Source organism: Sus scrofa, chromosome 14, assembly GCF_054392235.1.
Source record: "Sus scrofa isolate SSC_HxYL_T2T_F1_AM1 chromosome 14, Sscrofa_HxYL_maternal_Yorkshire_Landrace_v2.0, whole genome shotgun sequence".
Lineage (NCBI taxonomy): Eukaryota > Metazoa > Chordata > Mammalia > Artiodactyla > Suidae > Sus > Sus scrofa.
Window position 1 is genome coordinate 145329276 of NC_139396.1, and position 22590 is coordinate 145351865.

The window sequence follows — 22590 nt, forward strand, 5'->3', positions numbered from 1 at the left end:
TGCACCTGCAATCTTTGGGACCGCCACTGTCCCAGAGGACATTTGAGTGTGGGTAGGTGATGATCTGGAGACACATATATCCTTAGGCAAGGAGGCTCTGCATTGAGCAAGTTGGTGCTCAAAATAGGAATTTAACTTAGTTACAGTAAAATAAAGATATTTACACCTCCTTCACAGCTTACGTTTTAGAATGAGTCTTGTTCCTGTTATGAGAGCTATCATCAATCGCTCATTCATTCCACTCATTCATTTGTGTATATATTTATCCAATAATCTGGCAGGCACTGGTCTAGGTGTTAGGAGTGCTACAATGAACAAAAAAGACAATCAAAAGGTAATGGATATACAATAGAATATTATTTGGTAATAAAAAGATATCAAGTGCTAATACATGTTGCAACTTCCATGGACCCTGAAAATATTATACAAAGTAAAAGAAGCCAAACAGAAAAGACCACAAATGATTCCATTTCTATGAAATGTCCAGAATAGACAAATCCTTGGAGACTGAAAATAGATATTAGTGATTGCCAGAGGATGGAAAGGATGTTGGAGAGAAGTAAGGATTGACTATAAATGGATAAGGGATTTTTTTACTGTGACGATGAAAAGCTTCTAAAACTGATTGTGGTGATGGCTGAATGACACTATACATTGACTAATAACCATTGACCTTTACACTTCAAATAGGTGAATTGTATGGTATGTGAATTATATCTTAAGAAAGTTGTTAAAAAAGAAATTAAGGCATTCCTGGAGTTCCCGTCGTGGCGCAGTGGTTAACGAATCTGACTAGGAACCATGAGGTTGCGGGTTTGATTCCTGGCCTTGCTCAGTGGGTTAAGGATCTGGTGTTGCCGTGAGCTGTGGTGTAGGTTGCAAACGCGGCTAGCATCCCATGTTACTGTGGCTCTGGCGTATGCCGGTGGCTACAGCTCCGATCAGACCCCTAGCCTGGGAACCTCCATATGCTGTGGGAGCAGCCCAAGAAATGGCAAAAAGACAAAAAAAAAAAAAAAAAAAAGGGAAAAAAAAAAGAAATTAAGTCATTCCCATCATGGTGCAGCAGAAACAAATCCAGCCAGTATATATGAGGACACAGGTTCGATCCCTGCCCTCACTCGGTGGGTTAAGGATCCAGCGTTGCGGTGAGCTGTAGTGTAGGTTGCAGACGCGGCTTGGATCACTCGTTGCTGTGGCTGTGGTGTAGGCAGGCAGGTGTAGCTCTGATTCAACCCCTAGCCTGGGACCCTCCATATGCCGTGGGTACAGCCCTAAAAAAAAAAAGCAAAAAAAGAAAGAAAAAGAAATTAAATTTTACCTGCCTCCTTTAACATTTTAATTAAATTAAAATAGAGATGAACACAAGTTGAAATAGCAAATTTAAAATGAATAGAAGTTGCTTACTCCATGACAACTGTATTTTCATGTATTTGTTATGATGTAATTAATACTTCCTCCTGTGAATCCTCCAGGAAATGAAAGAAAGTGAGGCAACCCAGAACCAATTCCCAAGCTCAATCTGAGAAGGCTAAAAAAATAAAATAAAAGTGTGGATTCTCTGGGGCTTTCACTGTCCCTGCACTTTTGGGTTTTCATTAGTCCAAGGAAGTGAGAACCAGCAGGTTGGGTGGAATTTCCATAACTGGGAGCTGTTGAGGAAATTTTCCTGAGCCTCTTCAGGTGCTGCCCTGTCTTCAGTGGTTCCCCTGAAAGCAGCACTTGGTAGCAGGTGGTTTTTGGGGAAAAAAATCCCAGCAAGCAGGATGAGGCAAGTAGGAAAATGGGATCAGCCAGGGGCAAGCCCATTAAGGGTGCATTATTGAGCTGGTTACCGCCTTGGGAAACAGAGCCCAATCCCCCAGGGATGGTATAAGATGTGACTCAGAAGAATTGGAGACTGGTTGAGGATTTCCCCAGCGCCACTAAGAGCTCCCAGCTCCAGGCTCCACTTACACGTGGCCTGAGCAGACTTCCTCAGCTTCAGAGAAAGCCCTGACCCTGGCAATGGCCAAAGAACTGCCCACCACCACTGTCAGAAGCTAGAAAGGGGGCCAAGGAGCTGTGATGTGGGGCACAAAAAGAGCCTGCTTTGTGGTGCCAGAGACCCTGGGTGCTCACTGTCTAGAAATGATACAGGTGTGAGGAGAGTGGGAGATGGGGGAGCCTTTGCTCTGTGAGCATCCTCTGAACATGACCAAGCCACTGGGAAAAGGGAGATGGCCTTGATCTAGACACGTCCCAGGCATTGCTTCATTCTCTGCCTGCAGCTGGACAGAGAGATGCTCTTCTGCTTCAGGAGAAGAGAGCTCTTGGAGAAATTAAATAAGCTGCGCAACGGGACCTTGGAAACATAAAGCAAGGTTGAGATTCAAACTTAGGACTCTACTTGATCACCAGAGCTCATGCAATGCTTCTCTTTTTTTTGATGATAATGCATCATGAAATACATTTTACATCAGGACTCAGTGACACTCAACACACACATATACTGTGTAACTAAAAGTTTCACAAATCTATCTTCCTATGGGCGATGCCCACTGATAGTTGATTCTATTCCCTTTTATTTTTTAGGAATTCTCCTTTGGCTCAGCAGGTTACAGATCTGCTGTTGTCACTGCAGTGGTTTGGGTCACTGCTGTGGCACGGGTTTGATTCCCAGCCCAGGGAACTTTTGCGTGCTGCAGATGCATTAAAAAAAAAAAAAATCTATTCCATTTTATTTTTTAAATGCTGGTTGCAGCCACCAAATTGATTTCACAATTCACTGATCATTCACATCCCATGGTATGGAAACCACACTAGATTATTTATCTGATTATTTATCAGACACCTTTGTGATGTCCTACCCATTTTTAATGTCTCTCATTAAAAATAACTGTCATATTATTCTGACGTATCCCTCTCCCTCAGTCTTGGCCAGTTCCCAGTTCAATGTTCTTAAAACTGGGTCAGTTTTTTTCAGAGCACTAATCTGGGTGTGTACTTAACCACATCCATCTGGGAGGTTACTGGATTTGTGTCTGTCTTCCACGGACCATAAGACCCACTCTTGACTGAATCTGCTTTGGCTCTCCTGTCTCCCTAGCGCCAACAGTGCCTAATATTCAACAGGTGTTTGGTATTTTTTTAATGAATTCTTTAAATTCATAAGAAAAATTGATTTGGGACCTCTGCTCCCAGTTGTATTCTATGTCTCCTTTCCTCTTCACAGTAAATCCCTGAGTGGACAGGACTGAGAATCAGCTGCTTGGGTTCAAACCCTGCCTCCAGATCCCTCAAGCTGTACGATCTTCAGTAAGTTTCCTAGCTGCCCAAGAGAGGTGATAATGGCCCACCTCAAGGAATTGGTGTGAGGATTAATTGATAAAATGATAATGAACAACAAAAAGAGATAATTTCCTGTAAAAAGCCTTGAAATGAAATACGGTCAAATGAGAGGAGAGTCATAAGTTGAAGGGCGAACCCCCTTTCCCCAATATATGTTGAGGTCCTAGCAATTTCTGGTACGTTAAAATGAGACCTACTTCCTAGAAACGGGGTTGTGCAGGTGTCATGAGTGAAGATGACATCACGCTGGCGTAGGGCGGGCCACTAATCTCTAATCCCTAATATGGCTGGTGTCCTATCGCAAGACAGCCATGGGAAGACGGAGGCGCAGGGAGGAGGCATGCGATGACAAAGACAGAGGCTGGAGTCGTGCAGCTGGAGGCCAAGGAAACCCAGGGCTTCGGGCAAACCACCAGCAGCTAGGAAGCAAAGTAGGATTCTCCTCCAGGTTTCAGAGGGAGCCTGGTTCAGCTGACACCTTGATTTTGGAATTCTAGCCTCCGGAACTGTTTGACAATAAATTTCCATTGTTTTAAACCAAAAATGGAAAAGCAGAGAAAGAGAAAAAAAGACAACTCAATGGCCAATGAACAGGAGTCATACGTATCTCTGTAGATGAGGGCAAAGCGGCATCGTTCAGGCCCAAGTGAATTAGCTAATACAAGGCTGCCTCCTGGGCTACGCCATTTACGTATTTCAAACGCACGCTCTCACAATAAAACTCAGTTCAAAGTTTTAAACATTGAAATCCTTCCCTCTAGCAGCAAAACCCCACAGTAAGCAATTATCACATTATTCCAGTTTAAGGGCATGCCAATTACGCATGTAAACATTCCAATCTTGCCAACATACCTTTTTTTTTTTTTTTTTTTTTGCCATTTCTTGGGCCACTCCCACAGCATATGGAGGTTCCCAGGCTAGGGGTCTCATCAGAGCTGTAGCCGCTGGCCTACCCCAGAGCCCCAGCAACACCAGATCCAAGCCACGTCTGCGACCTACACCACAGCTCACGGCAATGCCGGATCCTTAACCCACTGAGAAAGGCCAGGGATCGAACCCGCAACCTCATGGTTCCTAGTCGGATTCGTTAACCATTGAACCACGACGGGAACTCCCCAACATACCTTTTAAATCATCTCTCCCAAGTAATTTCTTTGCAGTTATCAGGCCTATTAAACTATCCTCCTTGAACATTCCACCTGGAACATGAAAACCTCTTGGGGGAAGCGAGACCTTGAGGGGGATTTTCCAGGAGTGCCTGGGACAGAGGCTGTGGGAGGATTTTGCAAAGACCTGGAGGTGGGTTGCAGGTCCTGGACTTTGGGAAGCACTTCCCTGGCCATTCAGATCCCAGACTCCCCGACAGTAACCCACAGGCCTTGTAGGTCTAAAGGTGACCACTGCTGGGTGTAAGAACTCACCCAGAATAGCTGAGGAGTCAGCTCAGAGACAGGACCCCACAGACATCCTGACTGGAGACCAGCCTGGGCCCTTTGCAGCATGTTGGTGAGACAGTACAGAAGTCACACAAGCCTGAGGATGGGGCTGTGTGGACTGAAGGTTAAGGACTCAGAATGTGGGTCAGAGAGACCTGGGCATAGGTCCTGGTTCAGTTACTTACCAGCTGCCTTACTTCTCCTATCTTCCCTTGTCCTCATCTGGGACAAGGGGGCTGATCAGAGTTCCAACCCCCAGGACAGCTGTAAGGAGAAAGAGAGAATGTGCAGAAATATTAACACAGCCCATGGCACATCGTGAGCAGTTTTTAAAGTCTGTGGTCTCCTCTCTTCTGTATTTTATTGCAATTATTATTGTTAATATTAGTGTGTTTCCATTTGACCTCTTCAGTTCCCAAATGCACCCTGTCATCCAGGGGCCACTGATTCCACCTCTGCGGAGCCTCCACTGTCCCCATCTTTCTGCCCCACTCCCACCCCATTCATTTCCTTTCACCTGAATGAGTTCTCAGGTGGTCCCTCTCAGCCTCTTGCCGCGTCTGGCACCACCTTAAACCAGTGGTTCTCTAACTTTGCTGGATATGAAATAACCTGGGTTTTTTGGTTTGTTTTTTGTCTTTTTAGAGTCGTACCTGTGGCAGTTGGAAGCTCCCAGGCTAGGGGTCAAATCAGAGCTGTAGCTACTGGCCTACACCACAGTCACAGCAACACCAGATCCAAGCCATGTCTGCGACCTACACCACACACAGCTCATGGCAACACCAGATCCTTAAACCATTGAGTGAGGCCAGAAATCGAACCCGTGTCCTCCTGGTTACTAGTCAGGTTCATTACTGCTGAGCCACGATGGGAGCTCGACCTGTGGCGCTTTTAACCCTCTCTGCACTCATGGACCCCAGACCAATCACCTCAGGATGGGAGGGCACGGGACACAGGCGGACACCCAGGTGATCCCAATAAGCCTCCAAGCCCCCACATGCCCTCAATGTGGCTTTCCTGGGAGACGGGTGCACCAACATCTCCCTGCTTCTGAAAAAAAACAGGCCTCCCCCATTCCTCCTCGACTCAGTAAGCATCTTTGTGCGGGGAGGATCCACTCACCAGAGTGGTTCCAAACCCCATGATAAAGTCACCGCCTCCCCATGTATGAGTAGTTTTCTATTTGCTGAGGTTGGGGACTGACAAATAGCGACTATGAATTCAGTAACATTTCCAAATGAATGCTGTTATTCATCAAGACAGCATCTCTGTGCACTTGAAAAATAGGACCGATTGAGAGCAGCCATGTGACTTGCAACACACAGATTCATTGAGTTGCAAGAATCTCACAGGCCCCAGGGCCCACAGAAACCGCTGATGAAGGTCAAGATGAAAACTGGAGTGAGAAGCACGTTGAGGCCACAGAAAGACTGGATGAATTTCCCAAAGCCCCACACTGAGAGGTGGGACAGAGATCCGAGCCCTCCTGGTACCCAACTGAGTCTTCATTACAGAAGATATTCAAGATTCTCCTCTTCAGTCCCTGTGGCCTCACCTCCCCCAAAGCGCCAATATGTCTAGTCAAATAGATCACTCACACGGGTTATGCCCTGTGATCCAGAGGATAACAATCTTCAAAGATGTCCATGTCTTAACCCTCAGAACGTGTGTATGTATTATTTTATGCAGCAAAAGGGACTTGGCAGATACAATTGAGTGAAGGATCTTACCATAGGGAGGCAGGTTATCTTGGATTGTCCGAGCGGCACAAGATTGTCACAAGGGTCTGTAGAAAGAGACTGGAGTCGGAGAAGGAGGTGTGACCATGGAAGCAGAGGTCAGGGTGATAACAAGCTGGTAGCTAAAGAATCTGGAAAAGACAAGGAGAGAAGCAAGGGCCTCCTCATATTATAACGCAGCTTGGCCGACCTCTTACTTTTAGCCCCCTGGGACTAATTTTGTGTTTCGACCTCTAGAACTACAATATATTTGTGTTGTTTTAGGCCACTAAGTTGCTGGTAATTTGGAAATATATCTTTGCACATCTGTGATAGTTTGATCCAAATTTTATACTATGTGTGTGTGTGTGTGTGTGTGTATTTGTAGGGGGAGGGAAAAGAAAAATCACCAAAGCGCTAATAGCGATTATCTCCAGATGTGGGATAATCAGTGGTTATATTTGCCTTTCTGGGGTTTTTGTTATTGTTGTTTGTTTATTGTTTTTTGTCCCAGTGTGCAGTAGCTTGGCGTGGGATCTCAATTCTCAGACCAGGGATTGAACCTGGGCTGCAGCTGGGAACGTACCCAGTCCTAACCGCTAGACCACTAGGGAGCTCCTGTGTCTCATTCTTTTCGGCCATGCCTGCAGCATATGGAAATTCCCAGGCCACGGTCTGAATTTGAGCCACAGCAGCAACCCAAGCTGCTACAGTGAAAATGCCGGATCCTTAACCCGCTTTGCCACAAGGGAACTCCTCCCATGTCTTTCCGTATTTGCAGCTTTTTTTTTTTTTTTGCTTTTTAGGGTTTCAGGTGCAGCATATGGAATTTTCCAGGCTAGGGGTCGAATCAGAGCTACAGCTGCTGGCCTACACCACAGCCATAGCAACGTGAGACCTGAGCTGCATCTGCAACCTACACCACAGCTCACAGCAAAGCTGGATCCTTAGCCCAATGAGCAGGGCCAGGAATCAAACCCACATCCTCATGGATACCAGTAGGATTCATTAGTGTTGAGCCACAACAGGAACTCCAGTTTTTACATTTTTATAATGTATGTATATTAATTTTATTATCAGAACAGTTAAGATTTCAGAAATCTTATCCATTCTTAAAAATCCATCCAAACACCAGATCAGCAAAACCTTTGTCCCTGACCCTAGAAACAAGAGCAATGTCCCCTAGTGACTTGCTCCTGTCAGTATTTATCTTACACAACCTCTTGTTACAGTTATTTCTTTTCTTTTCCCATTGTTTCATCTTCACGGTGAGTGCTTCAGAGTTGTGCTGTATTTACCTTGACTGTTAAAAGCAGACACCACATATTTGTTAACTAAAATTGCATTGGACGATATGTTTGAAATTCACTCAGTATCAGATCATCTCTCTCACTTAGGGCTCTGATTCAGCCCTAAGTCCCTGTGATGCTCTGGCCCCTGGTACCATATTTGTTAGCTAAAATTGCATTGGACGATACGTTTAAAACACACTCAATATCAGATCTTCTCTCTCACTTAGGGCTCTGGTCCAGCCCTAAGTCCCTGTGATGCTCTGGCCCCTGGTACCAACCACTCTGACCTGATAGCCTATGACTTCTCCTAATGCACTGGTCCAGCCACACCAGACCCTGTGCTACTCCTCCAGCTCCCAGGCAGGCTCCTGCCTCTAGAACTTTGTGCTCCTTCTTCCCTCTGAGTCATTCCTTCCCAGTCACTGGTGTGGCTCACTCTCCAGCCTCCTACAAGTCTTTATTCAAATGTCCCCTTCTCAGTGAGGTGAATTCCCCACCTTGGGAACTTCCTGTTACCTTCTCCGTAGCACTATTACATATCTTACTTATTCAGCCTTCCCTCCACTGGGAAGGTGAACAGCAAAACTTAGCAAGAGTTAAGTGTCGGGCCTCCATACATTCTGCTGAATGAATAATCGGTGTCTGGTTCATAGCTGACTGTATCTATACCACCTTTCACTCCACTGATCTATCAGTTCCAAGTTTAACTCAGGTTCTGAGACCAGGCAGAAACATGTTTCAAAACTAATAATGTTCAAGCAGCAAAATGCTGTTGCAATCAAGCGTTCTTGGCTCAAGCGAATGCCAAGTTCCAGAGCCTGCCTGACCCTGCTTACCCAAGACCCAGAAAGATGGGTTCTGGTCATAAAAACAGCCCATCGAGTATTACTGTCAGTCATCTCAGCAATGCTAAGAAGTCTAATTTGTTTTCCATGATCTCTGAGCTTCTCCCTTGAGCAAAGCTCTCGAAAGGGATCCTCCTCTCCAGATTTTCCTTCTCTGGTTGGATACTCAGGCACACACAGAAGTATGGAGTAATAGGGCAAGGGAGCAAGGTGGGATTCAGGGCTCAGAGGGCTAAGTTCTAGTCTAGCCCCCTCCACTTTGTAGCCATGCGTTTGCATAAATCTGCTACAGCCTCCAAACCTCAATTTGCAAAAGAGAATGGAATCTAGGTCATCTCCATATGCTCCTATCTGGCTCTGAAACATCGGTGTGCTGTGAAAGGCTGTTTTTGTTGTTTTTGTTTTTGTCTTTTTGCCATTTCTTGGGCCCCTCCCACAGCATATGGAGGTTCCCAGGCTAGGGGTCGTATCAGAGCTGTAGACGCCAGCCTACACCAGAGCCACAGCAATGCGGGATCCGAGCCGCATCTGCAACCCACACCACAGCTCACAGCAACACTGGATTGTTAACCCACTGAGCAAGGCCAGGGATCGAACCCGAAACCTCATGGTTCCTAGTCGGATTCGCTAACCACTGAGCCACGATGGGAACTCCTGAAAGGCTGTTTCTATAAGGAGGAGGCCAGAGCCATCCAGGATCACTCTTCGCTCCACTTCCAACTGACTTGCTTTCATTCTTTATCTCTTCCCTCCTAACAAACCACCTCTTGTCTCGCTCATTGGCAATCCCAGTTGCACGTTTCTTTAAAGGGTCTCCTGAGCTTCTGTTGGACCGTCTCTGAAATGCAATAAGCCTGCAGACCTCTTGGGGTGAGATAGGACCCCTCCAGTGTGAAACAAGCTCATCTACACAAAATACCTCTCTCGGTGCCCAGCCTAGAGCATGCTGTTGGCAAACATTTATTCTCTCCCTTTTGAGGCCCCTCGTGGTTCTGGCTTGATGAGCCCATGGAAAGAGAAAGTATAGGAACTCTTTAGCCCCAGCCTCCATCTGATGGCTTTCTCCATCTTCTCTTTAGAGATGACAGGCCAGGCTACCTGGACACCTTGCATTGGTCCATACACCTCCTCTTGGGCTTGGCGAGACCCTCAAGTTCAACAGGCATTTTGCAAACCACTCACAATGGGTTATTGATTTTTTGCAATGTGTGGTCTCTCTTAATCTTCACAACAGCTCCGTAAGCCAGATATCATATCCCCATTTTACTGATGATGAAACAGAGGAACAGGGTGCTAAGAAGCCACTCACAAGCTGGTGAGTGAAGGGATTAGAGCTGAACTTCCAGTTTCAGGATGCCCTGCTCCTTCCTGCTTCCCAAAGCTGCCTAGTTAGAAAAAAAAGGTTGGAAGGAATGAGTCATTGCCTGGGAAGCTGGGCACACAGGGGCCAAGTCAGAGGAACTAACTTTACTCCGGGCCCTCACTTACGGAGAGGTGAAAACTAACAAATCGTAATCTGTTAAGCACCCACATGTAGACTGATGCCATCTCATTTCTAGTTTTTTCAATGACCTTATGAGGAAACTGGGATGCAGAGAAATTGGGAAACTGGCCTGAGGACATCCAAGCAGTGACTGGTGGAGTCAGAATCCTCACACAGTCCCCCCGTTCTATGGTGCCCTCTCCCTACTCTGCAATTATTTCCAGTAAAATTGGATGTTGGGCCCTAGTCGTGAGATTGAAAAGGCGACATTATCTGAGTACCTACCCTGCACGGATCCTGCTAAGTCTCCATCACAGGAACCAGCAGCAAGGATTTGGCCTCAGCTGGCCCTCTTTTCACCTGGGCACCACCAGAGCCCAGCAGTGCCCACCCTGATCATCAGCTGTCCCACTCACCAGTCATTGGAATTGCTGTATTTCTGTGTCACTCTCCATACTTCCTAGGGGACAAAGGACACCCCAGGGGCAGAGCCTGTAAGGGGTATGTCTTTAAGTCCCCATAGTACCTGGCATAAAACCTATTTCTTAAAGCTTGAGAAAGATCATCTTTCCTCTCATTGCCGTGGGGGTTGTCATGAGAAACCCATTTTACCTTATTAGCAGAATGCACTTGACAAACTGAAAGGAAAGGGGCTGTGACGTTCAATGTTCATCATAGGTACCCAGGTTGTGAGCGACTCAAGAACAGAAACCGTCTGATTCAAGGTTGAGCCCTTCCATCAAGGACTCTTCACCTGGGGTCCACACCCTCAATGCACAGACTTCAGCAGACCCAAGGACCCTCTTAAAATGAATGCTTTTTTTTTTTTTTGGTCTTTTTAGGGCCATACTTGCGGCATATAGAGGTTCCCAGACTGGGGGTCCAGTCAGAGCTCTAGCTGCCAGCCTGCGCCACAGCCACAGCAACACCAGATCCCAGCTGCATCTTTGACCTACACCCACAGCTCACGGCAATGCTGGATCCTTTAACCCACTGAATGAGGCCAGGGATCGAACCAGCATCCTCACGAATACCAGTCAGATTCATTTCTACTGAGGCACAACAGGAACTCCGAATGTAAGTATTTTTGAGGATGTTCATTTGTCTGCCACATGGATCCATAACTTTCACCAGATTCCCAAAGTGGGTGAAGACCCACTCCCTAAGTACACAGCAGATACTCATACACCTAACAAGCGCTGAGTGAGCACTTCCTTGTTTACCATTTGCTATGTGGACTAATGGCTCAAGGAAGAGAAGTGGGCCGAATGTAAAACTTTGAGGTTGGTCTATTTATTTCCCTGGTCTTTCCATGGTAAAGCCTTTGGGGTTCTCCCAGGTGGCCAAATTCTTCTCAGGTAAAGTATCACATAAGGCAACACTCAGACTAAATCTTAAAAGTTGCAATGTTACACATATTTTGGACTGGAAATTGGGAAACCTGAATTCTGATTCACATTATTACTAATCAGTCAGAGTGACTGCAGGTAAGTCCCTGAAAGCAAGGTGGTTTATGGCAATTCTTTCTCCTTCTTTCTTTTTTTTTTTTCTTCATCTTCTTTTTATAGCCGCACCCACAGCATATTTCCATTTTGACCCTGGGCTAGAGGTCAAATCAGAGCTGCAGCTGCAGACCTATGCCACAGCCACGGCAACACCAGATCTGAGCCACATCTGTGACCTATGGTGCAGCTTGCAGCAACTTAAATCCTTCTACCACTGAGCAAGGCCAGGGATTGAACCAGCATATTCACAGATACTATATCGGGTCCTTGACCTGCTGAGCCACAATGGAAACTCCAGGTTTGCGGCTGTTCTTAACCTGTGTTCTGCCACAACTGAATAACAGATGACTTTCCATTGGAAAACAGGTGTTGCTGTTGTTTTTCAATGTATAGGAAAGTCAAATATGACACTAATTCTTAAATACTATGCATATATTAATAGCATGTCCAGAACATTCTTTCTGCCACCACATACCTGCATCCTCTCAGACCCTGACGTTCCTCTTCCATTTCTGTCCTTCTTTTCACTTCTACCCAAGAGAACATATGAGAAAATGAGCAACAACAGTTCCTCCCAATTTCATGTAGAAGTTAACTGTGTCCAGAGATAGGCACTCTGATGAATGTATGTCACAAACTCCTAGGACATACCTCCAGGCAGATCATGAGCTTGTGGAGCTAAAGAACCACAACGTGCATGGGGAGCAAAATCTCAGCTCTGCTTATGAGCTGTGTGACTTTGGGAAGTTAAATGACTTTTCTGAGCTTCCATCTTTTTCATCTGAGAAATGGAACTGACAACCCTTACTCATAGGGTTGTGAGGCTTAACAGGGAAGAGGGTGAAAAGGATTATGTAATTCTGTGCTGGGCCCATGGAAATGAATTTTAGTGTCTATCTCCTCCTAATTTCCCTCTCTGGACCTCAGCTTCATGGTCATCAGGATGAGAAGGTCAAAATAGATCCCTGCCCCTAGAATGGCTCTCTGCTACTTTGGGAGAAAGAGATAGAAACTCTGCCAGCAAAATAATGCATTAATGATTTGCTATGTGGGAGTTCCCTGGCCTAGGAACATCCCCACGCCATGGGCGCAGCCAAAATTAATAAGTAAATAAATAAAAGGCCTTGCTGGTTTAAGCAATAGTATAAAAAAAAAAAAGATTTGCTATGGAGAATTGGCCAATAGTATCGAGAGAAATTTCTTTGCAGAAGCTTCTCTTTGAAGGCTATGAAAGATCTACCTTCACCCCCCAGCAACCACAAGACTTTGTTTTTCAAATTGTGACATCCTACAGGAAGGTGGCAGGACTTAGGGATGCCCAAAGACACAGGGCAAGCCCCTCATCCTCCTGAGATACTGCTTTTATTCCAATTTTTTTAAACATTAATTTTTATTTTTCCTAGAGCTCCCACTCTGGCTCAGTGGGTTAAGAACATGACATAGTGTCAGTGAGGATGCAGGTTCTATCCCTGGCCTCACTCAGTGGGTTAAGGATCCAGCATTGTCATAAGCCACAACGCAGTCTGCAGATGCAGCTCAGATCTGGCATTGCTATGGCTATGGTGTAGGCCAGCAACTTCAGTTCTGATTCCCTGGCCTGGGAACTTCCATATGCCTCAGGTACGGCCATAAAAAAAAACTTTTTTTTTTTTTTTTGGTTTTTAGGGTCTCACCTGAGACATATGAAAGTTCCCAGTCCAGGGGCTGAATTGGAGCTATAGCTGTCAGCCTGCACCACAGCCACAGCAATGCTAGATCTGAGCCGCATCTGCGACTGACGCCGTAGCTCATGGCAATGCCAGATCCTTAATCCACTGAGTGAGGCCAGGGATAGAACCCATATCCTCATGGATCCTAGTCGCACTCGTTAACCACTGAGTCATGCAGGGAACTCCAAGGGAAAAAAAAAAAAATTACTTTTTGTGCCAAGTTTTTTAAGTGGCAGTATTAAAAACATTTTTGCTTTTAGTAAAACAAACACAGAAATGTGACAGTGCGGCAAAGTTTTTATGGATGCTCAAGACAGCGGAGGAGGAGACATAATCCATTCACGTACTACTGAGAGAGAGAAAAGTTTGACAAACACAGGACAGAATGATCTCCCTAAAATCTCACGTGGTTGTGTACCTATGTCAGCTCCAGCCCTGCCTGAGACTGTCAGAGCTTACCAAGAAATAAATTAATACAAATATAAACCCAGTGGGGTTGGGAGGGACTCTAGTTTACTTTGAAAAGATTTGGTTCCAAAAGCCAGCGGGGCAAGGGCAGCCAACGCCCTAAGTGCTCCTTGGCACCAGGCTTCAGGGCCCGGGGGAATATTTCCATTTTTGTCCAGGATGGAAGCTTTTCCTGGATAACCCATGGCTGAGGCAGGTGTACCCTTATGATGTGGAAGGCAGATGGGGAATATGCCCAGCATTTTCAGGGTGACCCAGAAACTATAAATGCTCCCATGGAAAGAAAGCTCACAAATCAATTAAACATCAAGGATGACAAAATTCTTATCATTTCTGAGCACTGCTTGCATTTCGAAAGCCGTTCATTTTATTGTATAAAAGTGCATATATGGAATTCCTGCTGTGGCTCAGCAGTAATGAACCCGACTAGTATCCATGAGGATGCTGGTTTGATCTCTGGCCTTTCTCAGTGGGTTAAGGATCCAGTATTGCCATGAGTTGTGGTGTAGTTCACAGAGGTGGCTTGGCTCTGGAGTTGTTATGGCTGTGGTGTAGGCCAGCAGCTGCAGCTCCTATTCGACCCCTAGCCTGGGAACCTCCATATGCCTTAGGTGTGGCCCTAAAAAGAAAAGAAAAAAAAAATAGAAAAATATAGGGCAGCATAAACCACAAGTAAAACAATCACCCATAATCCCTGATTTAGTCCGTTTGGGCTGCTCTAAGAGAATGGCAGAGACTGGGTGGGTTATAAATGACTGAAATTTATTTCTAACCGTTCAAGAGGCTGGAAAGTCCAAGATCAAGGCAGATTCAGTGTTAGGTGATGGGTGCCTTCCTGGTTTACAAAGGGCCGTCTTGCTGCTGTGTCCTCATGTGGCAGAAGGAAGAGAGAGGCCTCTGGACACTAATCCCATTTGTGAGGGCTGAACCCCATGACCCAGTTAGCTCCCAAGGGGCCCACCTCCTAATACCATCACTTAGAGGGGGTAGGATTTCCACATGTGAATTTTAGGGGGACACAAACATTCCATCTATAACAATCTCTTCTCCCAGAGTTAATAATGGAATAACTGTTAGCATTTTATGTGGGTTTTCATATATATGTGTGTATGTATATATGTATGTACATATTAATGTGTATATATATGTACAATCTAAATTTGGGTTCATACTATATACACAATTTTTTATTAAAGTGTACTTGATTTATAATGTTATATCAGTTTCTCCTGCATAGCAAAGTGACCCAGTCATACATATATACACATTCTTTTTCTCACTTTATCTTCCATCATGGTCTATCCCAGGAGATTGGATATAGTTCCCTGTGCTATACAGCAGGACCTCACTGCTTATCCATTCTAAATGGAATAGTTTGCACCTACTAACTTCAAACTCCCCGTCCATCCCACTCCCTCCCCCTCCCACCCCTCCCACTTGGCAACCACAAGTCTCTTCTCTATGGCTGTGAGTCTGTTTTCTGTTTTGTAGATAGGTTCATTTGTGCCACATTTTAGATTCCACATAGGAGAGATATCATATACTATTTACATAATGTTTTGTAACCTATTTTTTTTCCTAAACATTAAATTATGGGCATTTTTCTATGTCATGAGTCTCCCTCTTCAAAGGCCCCTGGAAATATCCAGCCATAGGTTTGAATTTATTTCTAACTAGTAAGAGAAAGAAAGAGACCCCTGTCCTTAGATATTTTCAAACCCCTGAAATTTACCACCCCAGGGAGGGTCCCACCTTCCTCTAGGCTGCCAGGGGTTTACCCAGATGATACCTCGGGAACGTGACATCTGTGAGAAGTGAGGCAGTGTCTCTCACAGCAGCCAGTGGAACTTTCTCGGAGGACAGTGCTGAGCCCACTCCCCCCTCTCCCTGCTTCTTTCGCCCACTCTCAACCTTCCCAAAAAAGAGGAAGCAGCCCGTGGAGAAAAGGTTCTGAAACCAGCCAGGAAGAAACACTCGCCCTGCTCCGTCAGCCCGGCCTCTACACCGCCCCGAGCCACCCCACCCCCCACCCCCGCCCCCTCCCCCTCCCACTGCTCTTACAAATCTGATAAAAATCCCATTTTCCTTCCTCAAAGTTTCTCGTGTTTTCTTCGGCCACAGGAGGCTGTTACACAAGTTGGAAAATGGCCACTTTTACCCCAAATCTCCCCTGCCCTCCCACCACCCCTGCAAAGAGCTTTTCTGTTTGAAGCCAGTGCAGATCTTTCTCTATTTTGGCCTTGAGACAGAGGTTAGGGGCTGGCCGAAGGGGGACCAGGGAACAGGCCAAACCTGTTGGCTTCTCCCTCAGGACCCTCCCTCTCTCCCACCACTTTTGGAGGTTAAAAGGGGCCTTTTTGAAAGGCAGCAGAAAGCAACAAAAAGCCTCTTGGAACAAGGCCTTAACTGTTACCAGATCCTTCTAGTAATATTGGGACAGGAGCCAGGTGATACCAGAATGGAATGTTCCATATGTTCTCACACGTCCCCCCACCCCACCCCCCAACCAAAGTGTATCCATTTGCAAGAAAAAAAGAAAATCACCCAAAAGCATTATTGTTCACCACACTCCCTGGCCCTCAGTGCCCCCCATACCTCCGCAGATTGAATGGGCTTGCAGAGAACCAGACTGTTCCTCATGGAAAATGTTGCAAGGGTTTTTTTTTTTTTTTAATTTTTAAATTTTTTATTTATTTTTATTTTATTTTATTTTTAGGGCTGCACCCACAGCATATGGAGGTTCCCAGGCTAGGGGCTGAATAGGAGCTGTAGCCGCTGGCCTATGCTACAGCCGGAGCAATGCCAGATCCGAGCCATGTCTTTGACCTACACCACAGCTCAAAGCAACGCCAGATCCTTAACCCACTGATCGAGGCCAGGGGTCAAATGCCAGTCCTCATGGATGCTAGCCAGGTTTGTTAACCACTGACGGGAACTCCTAATTTTTTTTTTTTTTTTTTTAGCTTACGTTTGCTTTAATGCAGACACCTCGATAGGCAGATTTTTAAAAACAAACCAAAGCAGCAGACCTATTTGTAAAGTAATAAAATGTTGACTCTATGACATGTTTTTAGAGAACCTTTATTTGAAAGTCCATGTGTTGCAAATGGAAACTCTGGGAGACCTGACTTGTTAAGGGTCGTATACAGACGTGGTGGAGGAGGCCGGGGCCATGATAATGACCTTGACAAGGCACCAGCATCCTCCAACCACCTCACCACCCAGACAGTTGTTAAAGAATTTTGTTATTTTTATATTTCCAGAAGAGCATTAAAAATTCAAAACTACTTTGGATTTGTGATATCTAGTTTGCTGTTCAGTATTTATCCTTGAGTACAAATAGGACAGGGGGTGACATGAGCTTTGGGGGGGCGGATGGCCCTGCAGTGCCTAACACAGCCATTTCTCTATCACCTCCTCAGGCCCCCAACTCCAGTCTCAAACATCTGCCCCAAACATTTGCGTTCACAACACACTCCAGGGGCATGCTGATTTTCTGTGAGCTTTTCCCCTTTCAAGGAGCTGCCCGTGATATTCTCGTTGACCTTCAGCTGTGGAAAGCACTAGAAACTAGAGGGAGGGGAAGAAGGGGAAGGTGCATGGGGATTTCCCCTGTCACCCTGAGTGGGAGGGTTTAGAATTACTTCTGCACAGAGAGAAAGGAAGGTGATTCAGGATGACTGAATCGCATTCTTGCAGCGCACAGATGAGGGAACTGAGACCCCAGGGAGGACTCAAATGACCTGGGGGCAGAGGCAGATCCAATCTAGGGCTCTCCAGTCCTGGACCAGTGTTGTATTCACCTCAGATCCTGGGCATGTGAAAAGAATACCTGCTCCATGGACCCTCAGGTCTCTTAAAGGGTAAATACTGGAGTTACAGCGGCTAAGGAATGGCTCTAGGGGAGACATTTTAGACGCCAACAGACAGAAAGAGAGAAAATAAGAGGCAGAGCGGCCAGGGGAGCCCCTCCAATCACACAATGAATGCAGTTGGGAGAGGCCAGAGGGTATCCACCAGAATGATCTGGGGGGTCTTCCAGGGTACACCTGCTTTCCCATGTCCCCACTCCATCCCCTCTGAACCTCCCTACGTAGGGAGAGAAAGTTTCCCCCATGGTTCTGATACCTAAAACCCCTGCCTCCAGCCATGCTGGTGAGAATCAGCAGTAAGCCCCCTCCCTTAGGCCTTTCCTCCTTCTCCTCCACTGAAGACACCTTGTGAACAGGACCACCAGAAAACATCACCCAGGAGAATGCCTGAAAAGATGGGTCCTAAGGCCTCTTGAAGGTCATCATGCCCCTGAGGCCAGCCACAGGCTAATGCACCGCCAGCCTGCCAGTGAGACCCACTGTTCAGGCCTCCTAGCCAGAGTTGTGTCTGAGGCATCAAGACCTAGAGCCTCTGGCTTTGAATTTTTATGCAGATGGGGTGGGGGTGAGCAGAGGGAGGTGAAGGCATGAGATTCCCACAAGGGGGACAGCTATTGGCTGGCACTGGCTGGAGACAAGGCTTTAGAAGGAAACAGCCTTCCTTAAATTAAAACAAGAAACCTCCCGGAGTTCCCGTTGTGGCTCAGCAGTAACCAACCTGGCTAGTATTCATGAGGTTGCGGGTTTGATCCCTGGCCCTGCTCCATGGGTTAAGGAAACAGCATTCCCATGAACTGCAGGGTAGGTCGCAATGGCTCAGATCAGGTGTTGCTGTGGCTAAGGTGTAGGCTGCAGCTGCAGCTCCAATTCAACCCCTAGCCTGGAAACTTCCATATGCCACAGGTGCGGCTGTAAAAAGAAAACAACCAACCAACCAGAAAGCTCCTGGCTTGAGCAAGAGTGAGGAAGGAGAGCCTCACAACACAAGCAACCTTGACCATAGCTCTGGGTTCCCAACTCCTGCAACAGCCCTGCCCCCAGCACCAGAAGTAGTCTTCCCCTTTTAACAGGCTCAGAGTGGTCAAAAAAGGGTTAGTTCTCTTTAGTTCCTTTCAATACAGCCAAAACTCATGAAATTTTTCACTTAAAAAGGAAAAAATATCAACACCTTTGGAATACTAAGAAAAAACTAAAAAGAAAGAATTGCAGAAAATGCAGAGTAACTATCATCACATTCTGTAGTAAAATTTTCTGTCTCCATAGAGGTCATGAAATGCTTTGCTGCCACCCAAATACACTCTCTCACCTAGGCACACAAGTGCGTGTCATGCATTGTGCTACTTCTAATTCAATGCTCATAGCAGACATCACTAATCAATCATAGCATTTTATCCAAATGTTGACCCCACTAATCTGAGAATATTTCTCAACACAAATTTCTAGACAGGTGTTACCAATCGATTGGTGTAGGCACTAGAATTGGTAGTAAAGCTTATCTGCCATCTCTGCACTTGCCATAGGGCTGGAGAAACAAATGCCCAGTTTCTTCCCTTCTAGTTTCATTTTTCTTTTGACCAATAAAAGCCTCTAATCATCATCTTGATTTCTTGTTGTCCAAGACATGGTGTAATGGTCACTTTGAATGAATTTCCAGTGCCTCTCTCACTGAAGTACAATCTTTTCCCATGTTACAACAGACCATGGAACCTATGGCATTTCATTAGGTCTCTTTCTAGGCTGGACAAATCATGTCCTCTCTGGGCATCCCCTGGAGTCCTCTCTCTCTGTCTCCCACACTCCCCATCTCATTCCTACAGTCTGCCCATGTAAGTGCTGATGGGACCAAACCAGGATGGGGAGATGTAGGCTTTCACCAGAAGATCGTCACCTAGATATTCCCTCCAACTCTGCAATGCCAAGTTCTAGGCAGGACATTCATCTGTTTTGCAGTGCTTTAGACTTCCTGAGTGTGTCTTAATTATGTATTATTTTAAAATTATTATTGTTTCATTTAATGCAGGAGTTCCATATAGAGATGCCTAGAGTCCAGACAGGGGATGTCAATGTGAGAAGCAGAGCAGGTGGAAGGACAGGTATGGACTCTCAGTGAGTGGCAGGGACTGTGACAACTGGAGAGCCTATGACCTATAGGTAGGGGCCAGGAACTTCTCTGCAACCACAGACACCACTTTGCACAAATGTGGGCACAGTATTGCGAAAGTACCACTATTTGGGTTAAGTTAAAAATTCAGTTGTTGTGTGAAATCTCCTGATTTTTAAATGTTGGCTCAAATTCTCAAAACCCTGTGAGAGGCAAACAAGTCCTGTCACCTGCTGGCTGAATTAGCCAATGATCTGCCTGTTTTTAACCTCTGATCTAAGGGAATGCTCTTTTGTAAATACAGTCAAGTTAGGTAAGTAGGGGGAAGTGACCTCGAAAAGAATCTCGGGAGGCCACTACCAGCTGAATGAAAACACTTGAGCAAGAGTTGAGAGACCTTAGTCAGTGGGACGCAATGGAGGGATCAGGATTAATCTGCTATGAGGGACAGAAGAGAAAGAAATAAATCTGGAAGCATAAATGAAGAGCAGTCACTGAAGGACCTAAATGTCTATATCCGGGGATTTGATTTTATCTTGGAAAGAATAAGGAACCATTAAATGTGTTTGAGCAAGGAAGTTACTGACATTTGATGGCAGAAAAATTTTAGAAAAATCTAACCACCCCTAGAATCTCTTTTTCTGAAGTATGCAGCTCCTCCCTCCTTTTATTTTATTTTATTGTCTTTTTGTCCTTTTAGGGCCACACCCTCGGCATATGGAGGTTCCCGGGCTAGGGGTCTAATCAGAGCTATTGCTGCTGGCCCACACCACAGCCACAGCAACGCCGGATCCTTAACCCACTGAGCGAGGCCAGGGATCGAACCCGCAACTTCATAGTTCCTAGTCGGATTTGTTTCCACTGCACCACGACGGGAACTCTTGCCTCCCTCCCTTTAATTCAACTAGTAGGCTTCAGTCAAAGGAGAGCAATGGAAAATGGGAAAGCAGAACTTTCTGGGGTATGGGGACAGCAGAAACCCAAGCCCAAACTCGTGCATTTGACTCTGTACTTTTTCCGTAAAGACTCTTTCTTGTCACTCACTTGTAACATGGAAGCTGCCTCTTCAGGGCCACCTAGGAGATACTTCATATGGGCTCTGAAAGGCCTGGGACAAGGAGACCGGCTCCACGGGGGATGACGCTGGCGGCTCCCTTGAAATCACAACAGTAGAAAAACAGGGATTGCCCAGGAGGATAATGGTTTCAATGTGTTCAGAAAAGGAGGCCCTGGCGTGAAGTCGTGGGTTTGAGTGATATGGAGGGAAGAATTCTGATTTCACCCAGGATAAGCTCAAGGGCAGTGGGGAGAGGTCAGTATTTGCATTTTTCCAGGGGCCATTTGATAGGGAACCTCTACTGGGCACTGATAAGAGATTCAGGTGCGTAATTGACGGTCACGCTGCTCTTATTCCTGCCTCAATCCCTTTCATCAGCTGGAAAATGAAGACTTTTGCTGTGGGTCTCCCCTCCCTAGATGCCAATGAGGCTAAGTGAGGTGACTCACCGGGGCTCCCATTCTCCAGACTCCAAGTGGGAGAAACTGAGAAACAGTCTCTCTCTCTCCTTTTTTTTTTTTTGTGTGTGTGCTTTTTTTAGGGCTGCACTCACAGCATATGGAAGTTCCCAGACTTGGGGTTGAATCGGAGCTATAGTTGCTGGCCTATGCCACAGCCAGAGCAATGCAGGTTCTGAGCCACACCTTTGACCTATGCCACAGCTCATGGCAACACCAGATCCCCCACCTACTGAAAGAGGCCAGGGGTCAAACCTGCATCCTCATGTGTACCAATTGGATTTGTTTCCGCTCTGTCACAATGGGAACTCCAAGAAACAGTCTTGAACTGCCCCTCCCACTCGACAATGTGGGGATCAGAGCACCCTTGAGAGTTGCAGTGGAATATTTGAGGTTGAAACTACTCACAAGTGAACCCGAACCTTCAAGACATGGAGTCATTTGTTCTTTCTGGTCATGTGCATTGGAGTTTCAAGTAGGGAGGACTAGGTGATGGGATCTAGTTCCCTAGTTAGTGGTACAGCCCCATCCATAGGCCACAGTACAATGCAGTTATTGTCACACATGTGCTAGTCAAGGAAAGCAGTGAGAAATAACGCTGAACAGTTAGCTGTTGGTGAAACAGAGAAGTTTTATTTGGGAAATCACATTTTATGTAAGTGTTACCAAGTGTGAGGATTCAAAAAGGTCCTGAGATCCACCCCTAAAGATCATCAAGTTTCTGAAATGGTGCAGTCAGAAATTAGGGTGAAGGAGTTCCTGTTGTGGCTCAGTGGTTAATGGATCCGACTAGGAACCATGAGGCTGCAGGTTCGATCCCTGGCCTTGCTCAGTGGGTTAAGGATCCGGTGTTGCTGTGAGCTGTGGTGTAGGTCGCAGACGTGGCTCAGATCCCACATTGCTGTGGCTCTGGCGTAGGCCGGCAGCAACAGCTCTGACTAGACCACTAGCTTGGGAACCTCCATATGCTGTGGGAGTGGCCCAGAAAAGGCAAAAAGACCAAAAAAAAAAAAAAAAAAAAAGGAAAGAAAGAAAGAAATGAGGGTGAGCAGGATACCAAAATGTCATAACCAGCAGGCTCTCAGTGATGTTTTTAAAATGCCTAGTTCAAAAGAATAACAACAAAAGAAAAGAAATAGATCACAGTCTTAGGGGTTGACTCAAGGAGATAGAATTACACATTTTTCTCTGTTTCTTTAATATCTTATTAACTTTCTAGATATTCTCCAAAAGAGCCAGTATTACTTCTATAGAAAGCACAAATAAAAAAGAAAACAAAGGGGAGGGAGGATGAGGGTTAGAAATATGAAAGAGGA

General features: G+C 45.9%; 1 long non-coding RNA gene across 5 annotated transcripts in view; it reads right to left on the bottom strand.

Moving 5' to 3' along the window:
* Nucleotides 1-22590, bottom strand: part of LOC110256754 (uncharacterized) — a 72225-nt gene that overhangs the window by 18456 nt on the left and 31179 nt on the right. For 2 of the 5 annotated variants that reach the window (XR_014826224.1, XR_014826225.1), the window contains exons 2-5: nucleotides 12085-12139; nucleotides 6497-6552; nucleotides 4952-5030; nucleotides 339-2344 (exon numbers count right to left, since the gene is read on the bottom strand). This is a non-coding gene — a long non-coding RNA (uncharacterized LOC110256754). Of the gene's footprint in view, nucleotides 1-338; nucleotides 2345-4951; nucleotides 5031-6496; nucleotides 6553-12084; nucleotides 12140-22590 lie in introns of those variants that run through there. The other 3 variants (XR_014826227.1, XR_014826223.1, XR_014826226.1) reach the window with 3 other exon arrangements.